The 7,541-nt window shown below is 37.0% G+C and overlaps 1 protein-coding gene across 2 annotated transcripts in view; it reads left to right on the top strand.

The window, feature by feature from the left end:
- Nucleotides 1-7,541, top strand: part of NEGR1 (neuronal growth regulator 1) — a 622,087-nt gene that overhangs the window by 524,439 nt on the left and 90,107 nt on the right. The window lies entirely within an intron of this gene.

Here is a 7,541-nt window from a genome sequence, read left to right as displayed (position 1 = left end):
ATATATATGAATGAAGTAGAAGTATATATATTTCTCAGGTTCTTTTCTTTCCTTTCCTTTTTTTTTTTTTTTTTTGTCTTCTACCTTCTTTTCATGTTGGAACTGTTTGTGACTGTGCCTTTAGAAATTCCTTTTTTAAAAGTTTCTACCCATCCCATTCCCATTAGAGCCACTTGCTATGGTACCTTATTTATCATTGTTCTCAGTTTGTTAAATGGCTTTTCTAAATAGCTTTCCTAAAATGCAGGGTGCACATTTGGCTACATATAGCTTTTACTTTCATTAGGATCAAAACTTCAAGAATGATATAGTCACGTTCCTTCAGAGTTCCCATAACAGCTTCTTTATCTACTAGATCATCTCTGTTGCATAAAGGCAATGATAGTTGATTACCTAGTTCCTTTTCCCACTTTCTCTAGGAGGAATCTATCTGCAACCCAAGTCAGGAATTTCTTGGAGGGGCCATATAGGTAGACTTTTTCTCCCAACATATATTGAAAAAATGAAGTCCATTATTGCATCATGGCTCCTTGAAACATTGGTATTGGCGTTTCAAAAATTTCATCATTGACTTCTTGATTAGGTTGCCAGTACTAGACTCTGAGGTCTTTTCCATGCATAATCTCCACTTCCTTTTTTTAAAAAAATATTTATACTTTCATTTATATGCCACCTACTACTGTAGCAAGGTGGGGGTTTTTTTATTTTGCCTTATTAATTGTATTAGAATGGTTTTGTCTTCCCTGAAGGTTACCAGTGGAGTCTTCTAGTATGTAAGTATGTGATACAAGAATAAATTTAGCAATTAAAATTGTTAGGTATTTCTCCCTTGACCTCCTCTGCCAAACTCTAATTTCCCCTATTCATTTGGTCAGATTGCTCACTCTTCAGGAATTTGCTTGCTTATATAGCCCCTTGACCAGCTGGGGTAGTTTTCCCTGTTCTGCTCAGTCAGAAGTCAGGAAACAGAATGAATATCTCCACCCACAGATGTGCTGACAGTAGTTAGTTAACTTCTCTACAGTCTCAACCCTCAGGTCACCCCTTCAATTTCAGATCTTAGGAGCACCTGATGAGTACACAGCTACTTAGAAAAGACAGTCCCTGAATTTATTCCAGACTACTCATTTTGCATACTCTTCCATTACAAGTCCATGGCCAAACTCCCATTAGTTCCCCCTGTTCATTCACTCCCTAGGATTTTGCTTTTTCCAGAGCCTGAGACCAGCTGCAGCAGCTTCCTCTGCTCTGGTCCGCTGTGCTCTGCTCAGCTAGAGTCAGGAAAAAGATTTGTTGAAAAACCGTGGCTCTTCTATAGACTTCTAACAGGGTAGGAGAGTCTTTTCTAACAGGACCATGAGGAGATCTTCCATGAATGCTCATCCAGTCCTATGATTCTGCAAACAGAAGTAACCAGCTGTTTCTAGGCAAAGGAACAGCCTTCATAAAAGTGTCTACAGTTCTGCTTATCAGTAGCATTACATCTGTGATGAATGATGACAGGAGTTTTCTACAACTCTGTCACCACGAATGCAAGTCTTGTTATAAATATAAATTGGATCAGTCATTCAGAAAAGGTGAAAGACTAAAAAGAATCTTCAGGTACATAGCGCTGATTGGTCATCAGGATTAGAAGAGGCAGTGTGTCAGAAATGGTATTCACAAGACATGGTGTAATTATTAACTCCTTCAGTCTTATTTTCATCTATATTCTGCTCAGTTTATCTACATGAAATTCTTTAAAAATAAAGAGCAAAATTTTACACATTACTCAGCTGAGCTTAATAGATCAATGTCATTATTTGCTAGCATTTACCTTCTTGCTATACTGTTATTCTGTTACTCCGATACATATTAATCATCCAGGTTTTGAAGGGAGAACCCAAACTTTTTTTCTTTGAACTCATTAAATTCCAGTAAATCTAATTTATCTACTTTTGGGTTTGTCCCTAGTGTAAATGATGTGAAATAATTGCTGCAAATGGCATATTCCATTGTTCTTTCTCCAAATTTTTTTCATGTGTACCAACAGAGAGGGAGAGGGAGGGAGGGAGGGAGAGGGAGAGAGAGAGAGAGAGAAGTGTAGATAGATGGAAATATCCAAAGTGGTTCAATTATACCTTTATTATGGTTTTGCATTCCATCAGCATAGTCATAGGAGGATTTGCAGTGCCACATTTTGCAATCTAAATTTAGTTGACATTGCAATGGGCATCATGCCTTTCCCAAGGTCAAGTGATATCACTGAGGGGCTAAGCCACACTTTAGTCAGTCTCTGCAGCACTATAGATTCAAAGTACCAAGATGTAGTCAGAGCAATCAGTGTCCATATGTATCTCTTAATATATGCTAGTGTGCTACTAGTGTGCTACTGCAAGCAGAAATATGCTTTTAAAATATTTATATACCATATTTTATCTAAGATTTCAAAATAATTGGAAGTACAAAGGAAGCCAACAATAAAAACATAAACTAACAGGGCTATTGACTCCTTCTGCTCCATCTTATGGAAGGACTGGACCCCAGTAGCAGCAAAGAATTGCTGTTTTTGCATCTATGCTGGGTTTCTATGATACGGTTATCTGAACTTCTTGTTCAGGTACTCAGTAAACATATGCAAAAGTTGTACATAATGGTTGCAATCCAACAGGAAGTTGAGTATTCTTAAGCCCATTGAAATGAATGGGCTTAAGACACTTGGATAGTGGCCAGAATTTGCCCACTGTTAAATGTGAATTTTCTGCAGAAGTTGCCTTAAAATGCTCTAGGCTTCCTGATGATGTGCATCTGGACTGCAATCAAGTGTGTTAATGAGAAACAATGAGAAACAAGCTGCAGATTAATCAAAAGGAACATTGTATTATGAGAATGCATATGTATTGCAGCAGTCCCATTGACACCAACTAAGATTACACTTGTGGGGCCTAACTGCGTATTATTGAGAGGCACATGCAGGGTACATTGATACAGGTTTTTTTAAAGTGCAAAAAAGCCTTCCATGGGGATAACTTTGGATGGGAAAGTGGCAGGAGAGGAAAGCTTGTTTGTTGTTGTTGTTGCTAGTCATGAATTCATGTTTGACCCATTGTGACCCCATGGACAACATTCCTCCAGGCCTTCCTGTCCTCCACCATCCTCCAGAGTCCACCTAAGCTCACGCCGACTGCTTCAGTGACTCCATCTAGCCACCTCATTCTCTGCTGTCCCCTTCTTCTTTTGCCATCTATTGTTCCCAGCATTAGGCTCTTCTCCAGGGAGTCCTTCCTTCTCATTAGGTGGCCAAAGTATTTGAGTTTCATCTTCAGGAACTGGCTTTCTAAAGAACAGTCAGGGTTGATCTCCTCTAGGACTGACTGATTTGATCGCCTTGCGGTCCAAGGGACTCGCAGGAGTCTCCACCACCACCACAATTCAAAGGCCTCAATCCTTCGGCGCTCAGCCTTCCTTATGGTCCAGCTTTCACAGCCATACATTGCAACTGGGAAAATCATAGCCTTGACTATATGCACTTTTGTTGGCAGGGTGATGTCTCTGCTTTCTAGTATGCTGCCTAGATTTGCCATAGCTTTCAGGAAAATAAAATCTGTCACTAGTTGTTTAATTATTCCCCTTCAAAATCATGCCCCAAACTGATCATTCTCTTGCAGGGCTGATCTTAAAAAATACATTGTGGATCTTGGAGAGTGAATGGTTTAGTGAGAGCAACTTTGAGATGAAGAAAAGGCAACAGTGAAAGGATTGCTTCTATGTTTCTGTGCCATTTCTTCACATAAAGTTCTCATTCCACAACAGTACTTTGCTCTTTTTAAAGAACCACTATGATCACTATTACATAGTTATAGAAAATATTATTAAGCAGAAAGCCCTTTTATGCTACCTACACTCTGTCCCAAAAGAATAGGAATTTTCTTTTTAGAAATAGGAAATTTGCTGTCTCATTACTCATATTCCTCAGAATGGCATCTAGCCATTAAAATACATTTGTATTTAAACTTCACAATTCATATTAATGGGAAGGCTAAATTATAAGTGTGGGTCCATTTGCTGAAAAGAAATGACAGAACTCCATTGAAATGAAATGATCTGAGTCAGTGTAGACTTTGGAAGCCACTATGCCTATAAAACTTCCCTGGAGTCCAATGTGTATTGTTTGAATGCACAGGCTTGATACCAAAGGCTTCATAAGATCACACAAGGAGAATGCTTGTTTGTTCTTTTAATGCTAATCCCCATGCGGTATAACAAAGTGCTTTTGAAAAAGCCCTTGGAGAAAAGCTAGTTTACTGCAAGAAATAAGGTGTGTAACTCCTTGTTCTAGCAAAGTGTGAGTTAGCAAAATTTAAATTTATTAATTTTTATCCAAATTCCACCTCAAAGCCATGTCAAATTGTGCATATTTTTGAAAAGTATGCATTTATTATCATTGATTAAAGCATGGGGCAGCTCATCTCCCGATGAGAAAAAGTAGAAGTGAACATAGTCTGGTGCTACACCATCTCCACTGGTTCTCAATTAAAGTCCAGGCTTTGAGGGTCTTATGCTTACATGTAAAGCCTTAAATGGCTTACAGCCTGGACATCTAAAGCAGGGTCTTCTCCCCTATATACCTACCTAGACCCTTAGATCACCTATGGAAGTCCTTCTTCATGAGCCACCCTTAATGGGTGGCTACAAGATGAAGGGCCTTCTCAACTGTGGTGCCCCATCTGTGGAAGCAGCTTCCCAGGGAAATATGCCTCGTGCCAATGTTATTTATGTTTTGGTGCCAAGTCAAAACATTCTTATTTTCCCACCATTTTAATTGTTGATTGTGGTTTTATTAACTTTTAAACTGTTTTGGTACAGATGTTACTATGTATTGTTTTGCTATTGTTTTATCATACGCCTGTCAAAATTTATTGTTATATGGTTGTCTTATGACAGGCAAGTTTCTTTTAAAAATTTTAAAAATTTATACTGTTAGTTTATATTATTCTATGGAAGATTATTTATGGATGTGAGCCGCCCCAAGGCTTCAGCGAATGGGGCGGCATAGAAGTGTCCTAAATAAATAAATAAATAAATAAATAAAATAAAATAAAATTATTTGATATTTTAAGTATATTCTGTACACCATTCTGAAAACTTGTCTAATCAAATGGTATAGAAATACCCTAAATAAATAAATCTACATTTGATTCTGGGAGACACAAACTTGGTAAATTCCAGTGAAAAATTAACTGAAATGAAAATTTTATGGTTTAGAATAAGAATCCAATTGATGATATATGTGGGATTTCAGGTCTCACTTCTTATACACTTGAACTTTTGAGGGAACCCAGACTAGCACACTGTAAGGTACAAGAGGCTACTAGCAGATGGAAAAATCTGCCAGTTATATGTGGAAACTCTTTGATGGATGCTTGCTTATCTACATATCCAGTCTGTTGTTTTCGTGAGTGGGGGAGCTGAGATTCTTGTCTTATCATTTGTAATAATATGCATAGTGCTATATGTGTATCATTGGGATGCAGGTGGCGCAGTGGTTTAGTCTGCTGTGCTGCTGGGTTGGTTGATTGAAAGGTCACCAGTTCAAATCTGTACAACGGGGTGAGTGCCTGTTGCTCCATCCTGCCAGCCTTGCAGTTCGAAAGCATGCAAATTCAAGTAGATAAAAAAGTACCACTTCGGTGGGAAGGTAACAACATTCCATCGGTGTTTAGTCATTCGAGCCACATGACCACGGAGACTGTCTCTGGACAAATGCTGGCTCCCTTGGCTAGGAAACGGAGATGAGCACCGACCCCTAGAGTCAGACATGACTGGACTTTAATGTCAAGGGGAAACCTTTACCTTTTTATATGTGTATCATTACAAATAGCTATTATTTTTCCAAAACATAATTTTGCTGAATCATCTGATGCTGTAAAAAGAAACAAATGTGTTTTTGCTTAAATAAAGAGAGATATGGGTACCCATCTGGATTGCCAATAGGATGTCTCATCTTGCAGCAATGTGTGAATATTTAAAAACTTCCCTTCCTCTATTTAGTACCTTTAGATATACTATATTGAAAATGTGTAAAACAGAAAATTATTACAAGCTTGTGTGAGTCACTGTAATGGAATAAATAAAAATTATATCTGCCTTATGAAAAATAAGATAAAGTCTTTACACATGACAGATTGAGCACTATGAAGGTTAGGAACAGCATTTTATAGCAAAGTGCTTTTCTTATAAGAAATACTGTCCCTCTCGCATACGTAGTGATTCAGAATTATCACCATTTCTTTGTCAGAACATAATTCTTTTAGCTGAAATATGAAGAATTTGAGAGCCATTTCTTAAATTTCTGAATGAATATAGAAAGTGTGGCAAGTTCATGGCCACTAATTTCCATGGTTAGGAAGATCAAAAATTAAACATTTGTTTCTGACTTTTGAAATGTCTAATAAAGAAATGGTTGAGGAATGGGCAGAACTTCTAATATGCTTTTTGACTAGGTCTTTGCTCTTTTTAAATATCTTTACAGATTCTTAATATTTTGCACACCAAACTAAGAATTTAAGATGACAAGTTGCATGAGAATTTGCTTTACTGATTGCTACTTACTGTGATTAATGGTCCTTTTATACTTTGCTTTGCTTTGGTAACCTTGGCAATTTGTCTAAGGTTTAATTGATTTGAAATTAGTCTAGTGTACTCACCGTAACTGTAGCCCTTTTGGCAAATCCTATTCACATTTAAATCTGTTTCAAAAGCATTTTTATAAATTTATCTGTGGTCAATGGAATATTTGCTTATATAATCTGTTTTCTAACTATGCACTATACTTATTATGCTGGCAAAAGTATAAAAAGTCAGTACAATGTTAACTAAGTTTAGCAATAATATACGGAAGGCCTTATTTAATGACTATGTTCAGTTCAGAAACCCTGCATAGCATGAAACATTTCAGATTATCTGAAAGCCAGAAATATCATATCATTTGTCATGGTATAAATTTATTTGTTTGCTGTGAAGTTAGCTGCACAAGGTTTCTATTTTATATGCAGTTCTCTAAATGGGGTGTGGAAAATCCTTTATTTTTCCAGACCTAAAAGATTAGGCTGGTTATACATGTACTGCTTTGATCTAATCCAGTATGCTATTCTTGCGTTCTTAATAGAAAGCTTCCCATTTGCAAGTGAATAATTATACAGATGCCTCTGAGAATTCATACAATGTGCTCACTAGTCATGTGTAAAGTGCAAGAGGAAAAAAGACAGTTGAATCATTTGATCCTAAACTTCAGATTTCTATAGAAACCTAATCCCCTGTTTTGGCTTAATTGAATTTCAGTTGCATGTCTGATCTGGATAATTTTATGTCCATATTTTTTGCTTATACTGGCTCTTCATCATGCTGTTTGTACTTTAAACCTTCATAAATGGTTCTCATGCATCTTCTGTACACAAAACTTAAGTGTTTAGTGTGGAAGAGTTAAAATACTTATATAAATGTGTGGAAAGCAAGAAGGATTACAGAAATTTCTATAGTATGATTCAGAAGAAATGGAAAGT

The sequence above is a fragment of the Varanus komodoensis genome, unplaced genomic scaffold (genome assembly GCF_004798865.1).
Source record: "Varanus komodoensis strain SLA01 unplaced genomic scaffold, ASM479886v1 scaffold1, whole genome shotgun sequence".
NCBI lineage: Eukaryota > Metazoa > Chordata > Lepidosauria > Squamata > Varanidae > Varanus > Varanus komodoensis.
The sequence above is the reverse complement of the archived record's forward strand: the minus strand, read 5'-3'. Positions and strand labels throughout refer to the sequence as shown.